The sequence below is a fragment of the Silene latifolia genome, chromosome 9 (genome assembly GCF_048544455.1).
Source record: "Silene latifolia isolate original U9 population chromosome 9, ASM4854445v1, whole genome shotgun sequence".
Classification (NCBI taxonomy): domain Eukaryota; kingdom Viridiplantae; phylum Streptophyta; class Magnoliopsida; order Caryophyllales; family Caryophyllaceae; genus Silene; species Silene latifolia.
Window position 1 is genome coordinate 66,703,115 of NC_133534.1, and position 8,236 is coordinate 66,711,350.

At 36.4% G+C, this 8,236-nt stretch overlaps 1 long non-coding RNA gene across 1 annotated transcript; it reads left to right on the forward strand.

The window, feature by feature from the left end:
• Window positions 1–3,472: 3,472 nt before the first annotated feature.
• On the forward strand, window positions 3,473–6,986 carry LOC141599887 (uncharacterized). Its single transcript, XR_012524004.1, has 3 exons — window positions 3,473–3,797; window positions 3,892–3,982; window positions 6,502–6,986. It is a non-coding gene; the product is annotated as an uncharacterized LOC141599887 (long non-coding RNA).
• Window positions 6,987–8,236: the final 1,250 nt, after the last annotated feature.

An 8,236-nucleotide genomic window follows, 5' to 3' on the forward strand; every position in this document is an offset into this window, starting at 1 on the left:
TTCCCTTTTCTTTAGCTGATGATGCCCGGGAATGGTTGAGGGATCTAGATAGGGAGGCAGCCGGTGTAACCGACTGGAGTTCTCTTGCTTTAGCCTTTTACAGGCGATATTTCCCACTGCAGCGCACCAATGCCTTGAGAGCTCAGATTACTTCTTTTGAGCAATTGCCCACTGAAGACTTGGATAGGGCTTGGACTAGGTTCAAGAAGCTTGTCCGTTCTGTGCCTCATCACGGGTTCAAGCGTTGGTTCCTTTGCACCCAATTTTACAACGGGTTATATCGGAACCAGAGAGCTATTCTTGATAGTGTAGCTAAGGGGAGATTCACGAAAAATGTGGAGGATGATCAAGGGTGGCATCTTATTGAAGATATGGCTATCCATGTTGCAGAATATGGAAATCCCCGAGGGAGTGGGCAAGTTAACGAGTTGGCTTCAGCTGTAGTGGAAAGTCCTAGCAAAAGTCTAGGTAATGTGGAGATTACGGAGGCTATGAGTGAGAGTGCACAGGTTTGTGCAATTACTGAGCATGTGGAGATATGCGGTAGATGTGGCATGGAGGGGCATGACCCTATTGATTGTCTGGCAAGCATTGAGCGCGTCCTTGCTTATCAGAAATACAAGCAAGGAGTTCCTTTTTCTCAATTATATGAAGAAATGAAAAATGTTTCTACTTCTTCTACGCCAGCGCCGCAGCCGGTCTCTCCTTCTACGAACGGGGAAATTGCCGAATTGAAGTCCCTGATGTTGAACTTAACACAACAGTTTGGGGAGAAATGCAATAGGAATGAAACTGTTATAGTGGAGTTAAGAGAACAAGTCGCGCAGTTAACACTCGCGAAAGACCAAGCTAACCATCCACCGACATGCGACCCAGTTAATGCTACGAATCTCCAAGGTGGCCTTGCTCATGAGGGACCAAAAATACCAGAAGACGGGGTTGTGACAGCTGATAATACCCCGGATGATGATTTGGATGAGTTTCTAGACGTTATTCTTGCTGCGTGCTGTCCAGACACTCGATCGAGTGAAAATGTTACTCGATCGAGTGAAATAATCCATCCAATCACTCGATCGAGTGAAAACTGTGGTCGATCGAGTAGTGCCCAATTCATAGATGCCCGATCGAGTGATACTTTTACTCGATCGAGTGAAAAAGAGGAAGAAATCACTCGATCGAGTGAACAAAGTGGTCGATCGAGTGGTCCTGAAACAGAAGAGCTCGATCGAGTGGTTCAAACAGCTGGAACAAAGGATGCATCTCCAAGAATGTTGGGTTGATTTTCAAAAGTTGCTTTGACATGATTAGGAAACGTTGGAGTGTTGGGAGTAACAGCACCCCTGGTGGATTTTCTTTTAGTAACCAAGATGAAATTTTTGGGTGTTTTCTGGGTTTTTACGATGAAGATTAAAGAATAATTCGAAAATTTTTCAGAAAATTAATCGATTTTTAGTGAAAAATAAAGCAAGAAGTAAAAGAGTTATTTATAGACGGTAAAAATGGGGTTTACTGCAACTAGCCGTTTTCTTAATGATGAAGCACGCTGAATCGTCATGGAGAAGTTGTCTAAAGATGAAAAGAGAAGGTTATCTCCTCATTACTGGCCTGACCCAACGATAATAAGGAGATAATGGGCAATTGTTGGGCCTGGAATTTCGCACTACTGACAAGATAGAATTCTACCCTGGCCTGACGATCAGGTTAGGTCCGATAGGGTAGTTCAAGTTTGGCACCAGTCGCTGAGCCTAGATTCCCGCATCATCTTCAGGATCAAGTTCAAACCTGGCCTGACAATCAGGGCATGATTGTCAGGGTAGCTCGAGCCTGGCACCAGGCAGGAGAGGACAACGGTCAAATGTAAGGTCAACATTTGACCAAGTTAAGGATAATTATATAAGATTATTACCACTTAAATATGGTAATTAAGAGAAAGATTTGGTCATAAAGAAGGAGCATTAGTAGGCATTAATGCGCAATTAAGGAGCAATCAAGACAACAATTAAGGAGGCAATTAATGACGCAATTAAGAGAGAATATTTGCTCTTAATGGTGAAGATTACTCTCCCGTTTGGAGAAGGCTATATAAAGAGAAGCAAGCATCACAAGATGGGACATTCGATGGAGAACATACACAACACATTCTACATTATCTCACACAAACATACATACTACAAGCCACACAATACTTAGAGAATATTACAAGCATTATCATTATCATACTTTTATTACATAGTGAAATCCTCTCTTGGCTTGGTACCTGTGGTTTTTTTCCCATTCAAGGGTTTTCCACGTATAAATCTATGTGTCATGTTTTCTTTTATTGTTCATTACTTTTACTTTTATTTCTATTTACATTATAATCAACCATGCAAAGGTACGATCACGATAACATCAAAATAGGATGATACTAGTTAACCACCATACTATTCTAGCCTTGTCGTATTTCTAGCCCTGCGCGAAATATGGACAAAACACAGTACAACAAATCGTTACTCCGTAATTAATAGCATTTCGTATATGTCATTTTGCAAAAATATATTTAATCTAAATTTTATAAATATGGAGTATGAAAATTCATATATTCTCCGCTAAATGTTTTACGTTATTTTAATTGACATTGTGTATGAAGATATTCACATAGAGTTTTACCTTCTAATACTATAAACTTACGAATAAACATAAATTCTTCCACTTTAATTTAATATCTCTTATCCATAGTGTGTAAATATTTAAATTCGCTTTAAATTTTATCGTCTTTATTTGCTAAGTTCTCTAATATCCCGATCTAAAAAAATTGTGTATTTATGCACGGGACTTGGAGCTAATTTATACCTAACTAGTTTAGACCTCATGCATTATATGCACGGTACTTAAAGTTTAATATTTTTATAAAATTAATTATATAATATGGTATCTTATAATTGTTTACATTTCTCATCATTGTATTTTGCTTTGATAAATAAAAGGTAGAACTGGAAATTGGTCAAGAGAATTGAGTAATGAGTTGAAATATATTTTAATGAAAATATTTTTATAGCATAAACCTAATGAGTTTCAATTTATATATTTTTTTTCAATTTTTTTGGTCACGAAAGTAATAAGAACGATTTCTAGTTTTGGTTTTATATAGAATATGGGTCAACCCATCATCTAATAATAGGATCAATAAAAGATTTAGCAATTTATAGTTTTATATCAATTTTATTTTATTTGAATTAATATATTATAGTTTAGAGTTTAGTGAAAATAATATAATTTGATGAAAAGATTAATTTTAATGAAAATATAATAGATGAATTTATAATTTTTAGTTTCCTTATTTAGTGAATGAACATAATTATCATTAGTTTCATTTTTTGAGAATATGCTTTTTGGCGGAAAAAATGATAGAAATTACCTATACTTTTAATAGATAGGGGATGCAATTTTGAAAGCGCCTAATTACACACAAGTCTAAATATTTGGGGTCCAATTGCTACTTTGCCCCATAAATGTCGCATAGAATGACGAAGTTTTGGGTCCAAAATGATGTTCGGCCGTTGGTTTGTCAAAACCACTGTACAAGAGGTAGCTTCATTGGCTGACTCACGCCGCCTTCCTACCTTCTTTCGCTCTCAAGTCTCACCTTTTCTCTGTCTCCATTTTATATATACAATTCACAATGTTTTCCCCAAATTTATCATTTTCTCTTCTATTTTCCAAAATTCAATTCAATATAATCACATAAATGGCGGAATCAAGGACGAGCTTAGAATCAGCTAGACACTGGGTGGCACAACACAAGCTTCGCACCGTCGGTCATTATTTCTCCTCTTTTTTTCTTTAATTATTTAATTATTAATTTAAAGTGTAATTAATGGATTGATTCATAATCTGAAAATAATAATGCAGGGTGTTTATGGGTGAGTGGAATAACGGGATCAATCGCATACAATTGGTCTCGTCCCACCATGAAAACTAGTGTCCGCCTCATTCATGCTAGGTTTCTTTCTTTCTTTCTTCTCTTTTTTTTTTGTTTTTTTTTTTTTTTTTTGTTTTTTTGTTTTGTTTTCTTGTATTTTATTCTTCCCCTTTTCCTATTTTTATGCATTTTGTGATGAATATTAATACCCAATTCATTTTATTCAAGGTCATTTCTTTAGATTTTGGGTTTAGAAGTCGTGTTCTGGGGTCTTAAAAGCCTACAACTTTGGACCATTTTTGGTGGATGTTATTGGTATAAGAGTATTAGGTAATGGGAGAGTTAGTTAGTTACTTTATGACTGCAAATGAGGAGTTAACACTCTCTCTTTACCCTTTAGCTTAGTTAATCCCTTCGTAGGGATTGCTAAGACAAGAGTCATATTTGGGGAGGAAAAAATTGTTCATTAGGTTGTTTGCCAAAGTGCATTGTTCTCCTAAGGGATACACACGTGAAGAGTAGTATTTTGCTTATGTGGTCTGACATGTTTTTGTTTGCTTTTGAATGCTGAAACAGTAAAGTCACTTCCCTTGGTGCTGTTTTGGCCTCCATGGCTCTTTCGATGAATTTGCATGTTAGTTCTTTTGATATAACTGGCTAAATCTTCGTTGCACCGTCTGGAATCGGATTAGTTGCTATTCGCCAAAGCGAGACTTACTAATCGTGTTTTGGGATAGAATAATATTGCAGAACTTTAGTTGCTCTCCTCTTCCCTCAAAGTTGTGAAGTACAAAGGCTCTTTTGACAAGAATTTCTTAAATGTTTGTTCTTAGTGAATTACTAAGAGCAAGTGCAATGGATGGTTCTTACCTTGAGTTTGTCAATAAGAACTTTAAAAATAAAGTTCTTTCCATTGTGGATGTCCTTGAGTTCAAAATAAGAACTAGGTTCTTAATTTTTTAAGAACCAAGTTCTGTTGATTTCAATAAATTAAATATTGTGATGGAGAGAAGAAAAATTAATAATGAGTCCTAATTAAGAACAAAATAAAAGTTCTTCCATTGAAGAAAAAAGTTCTTAAACTTAGAAAATTGTGAAAAATGACTTGGCATTGGAAGAACTTTATTTGAAGTTCTCCCATTGCACTTGCTCTAAAAGAGTTAGAACCCACAAGATTGCAATGGGTGCATGAATGTTAAGTAGTACTTCGTATGTGACAAGTACAATAAGGATCCTAAAAGGAAGAGAGTGTCAATTTCCTATTATGGTCCACGTTTGTTCACGGATGTGATTCGGCGTCCATATTTTACCGTGTTAAATAAGGGAAGTTGTTTCATTACCCATCTACGTCCATCCCATTGCTCTACATGGTGCAATGAAGACCCTTGATCTCATCTTTGAATCAACATGGACCATTGGCTGGAAAAGGATCATCCATTTGTTTACGACTTCACCCGAGTCGAAGACCCTTCGACTCCACTGTGGGATCGCTTGTGGTAGAGATATTACGTGGAAGTGCTAGTCAGCTAGTGTGGGACTATCCACTTTGACCCGTTTTTACAGTTTACCCTAAAGGAGAGGACTTGCTACGAATGTCTGAATGTCTGCTTTTATCAATATTTAGTCGTTATAAACAGCGCTAGCTCATTACCATCTAAAATAGGCCTCGAAGCAGATGAGGATGTATTGATCTCAAAACTCAAAAATTCACATGTCACTGGCTCATGATATTCCACAGAACTTACCTTACCTTCCTTTTTTACCCCTTAATTTTTCGACTTTCTATATGGTACTCCTACACTTTTTAAAACATACATGATAGCCCTAATTGTTGTCATTATCACTAAGTGCACCCCTAAACTTTATTTTGCGTCAATTAAACTAAGTTTTAAGCGTTAAGTGATGACTTGGACGCGTAACCAAGCTTGTCATTTATTATGCCATGACATAAGGACTCTATTAGGCCCAATATCTATCTCGATCCTAATATTTATTGATATATATGGGCTAAAAAAAATTTGACGGAAAAATAATTGATCCCCTACCAAATTTTCACGTCCAAAGATGGATATTGAGCCTAATAGAGTCCTTATGTCATGGGATGATAAATGACAAGCTTGGTTACGCGTTCAAGTAATCACTTAACGCCTAAAACTGAGTTTATTTGATGGAAATTAAAGTTTAGGGGTACACTTAGTGATAATGACAACAATTAGGGGTACTATGTATGTTTTAAAAAGTGTAGGGGTACCATGTACAAAGTCGAAAGATTGAAGGGTACCATGTAGAATATCCCTTTTCTTAATTTCTTGGTACTAATATTGGTTTTCGTCTAAACTTTGTCCTATTCTCTCTACTTTTCATTATGTTATTTGTATAATCCGTATTAGTTTCCATGTAAATTAAGATAGAAAGATCACACTAGCACAAAAGGAGTATATCGTTATTAAAACTCCTCTGATTAATTAGGCCTTCCCATAATGGCAAAGATGGAGGTCGTAAGGATGGTAGGCTTTAGGTTCGAATCTCCCCTTCCAGTGTACTGCACTTAAACATGGCTACTCAATACTCATACCTTTGCTGTTTTTTTGCTAATGTAGGTTGCATGCTCAAGCCCTTACATTGGCTGCCCTGGTTGGAGCTGCAGCGGTTGAATACTTCGACCACAAAAATTCCCCACCTAATGATGACCCTTACTCAAAGTTTGTTCCTCTAAATAGCTCCAACAAGAATTAAGTCGGGTCCTTTATTATGTCATCTTCAAACTGGAAAAGGTTCAACTGTGTGTAAGGAGCCCTGGTTTTCTGTCACCCCTTTGTTTATTTCTAGTACATATTCTTCATTTTATCTTCCCAATCTACTCAACCTGAGTAGATACAATAATGAAAGGCGTGTGGCTCCTCCACAGTTTTCACATCAGTGCAGGAAAGTTGCATGCCCTATTGCGATATATTTGCCGTTGTATTCCTAATTTCCTACTCGATGTTCGAGTTGAATTTGTGTCTTGTTGTACCTTGTGCCTTAGTTGTAGCTTGATTTCAACCGATCTTAAAAGAGTATTTCATGGCTACCCGCCTACCCTTTATTCTCGTTTTGGCAGTATGAAGTATTTAGAGGAGGGACAATTCTAAACAGGAAGAAGTAACAAAATATGTGGGTCATGGGTGCTTGGTGGGGGATTTTTAGAACAATCCGGATTCTTTCCATTCCCTCAAAAAAAAATAAACCTCCATTTCTTATTAACGGTCCGGTTCAAATATTGTGATAATCCAATGCGCTTAGGGCACTAGTAATAGAGATTTGTCAAAAGGTTTGTAAGTTGATGTGTCCATTATTTTAGAGGTTTGTCTACAAGCCCTCTATTGTTGGAGATGTGTGTTGGGGTTCATGGATGAGATGAGTTATAATATAGTATTCAGGTTTGTGGAGGGAGAATGCGAGAGAAGAAATAGTATAGTGGGCCATGTTATGGACCTTGAAGAGGTTTATTTATTGTTGCTACGAGGTTTGTAAGTAAATGAGTTTGTATATTATCTTATGTGGCATGAGAACAAACCAATTGAAGATTTATCTATTGCTAATGCCTTTATAATTATTTCATAAAAATAAAGTTTTAATGGATGGTGAGATAAAATATATTAAAATATGGGTGTTATAGAGGAAATGGAGAGAAAGTAATGGAGAGGATTCAAATTCGTTTTAAAATGGCATTTTGGTATTTGGTTAGGGTATTTTGGAACGAAGTCTTGGTCATTTTAGTATGAAAATGGGATAATTCATGAATTATTAGTGAGATGACGTTGATTTGCAAAGGACAAACCCAATTTTCGTTCTACCATTGCTAATAGTCTCCGCTTGTTGTAATTGGAGTTTCACATAAATTTCAATTTTACTTATAAAAGATTAGGTAATTTATTTTCTCTATTTCAATTGAATTTCCTTGGAAGTTTCAATTTATATAAATTCCGAAATGCTTGCAAAGGAAAAGAAAAATGAAATAAGGAGCATAAACCTAAGTACAAGATGCACAAAAATAGAAAAACTAGAGTGTTGGGCCCTAAATTATCCTGCCTGATCAGATATAGGCCAGGCAACAGCCAAGGACAACTTCCAGGCAAAAGATATCTAAAATCAGGCATTACTTCAACACGGATAGGCACCAAGCAGGAGTTAATAGAAGACAGGCGAAAGATAACCAAAGCGAATTGAAAAAGAAAAGCACCAAAGCTCTGCAGGCAACAAAATGCTTTTATATATGTTCCCTACAAAAAGGAAGACCAATTCCAGAAAGCAAAGATATAGGGAGCAGTCAAAGCAACGGCTAAGAAAGAAGTA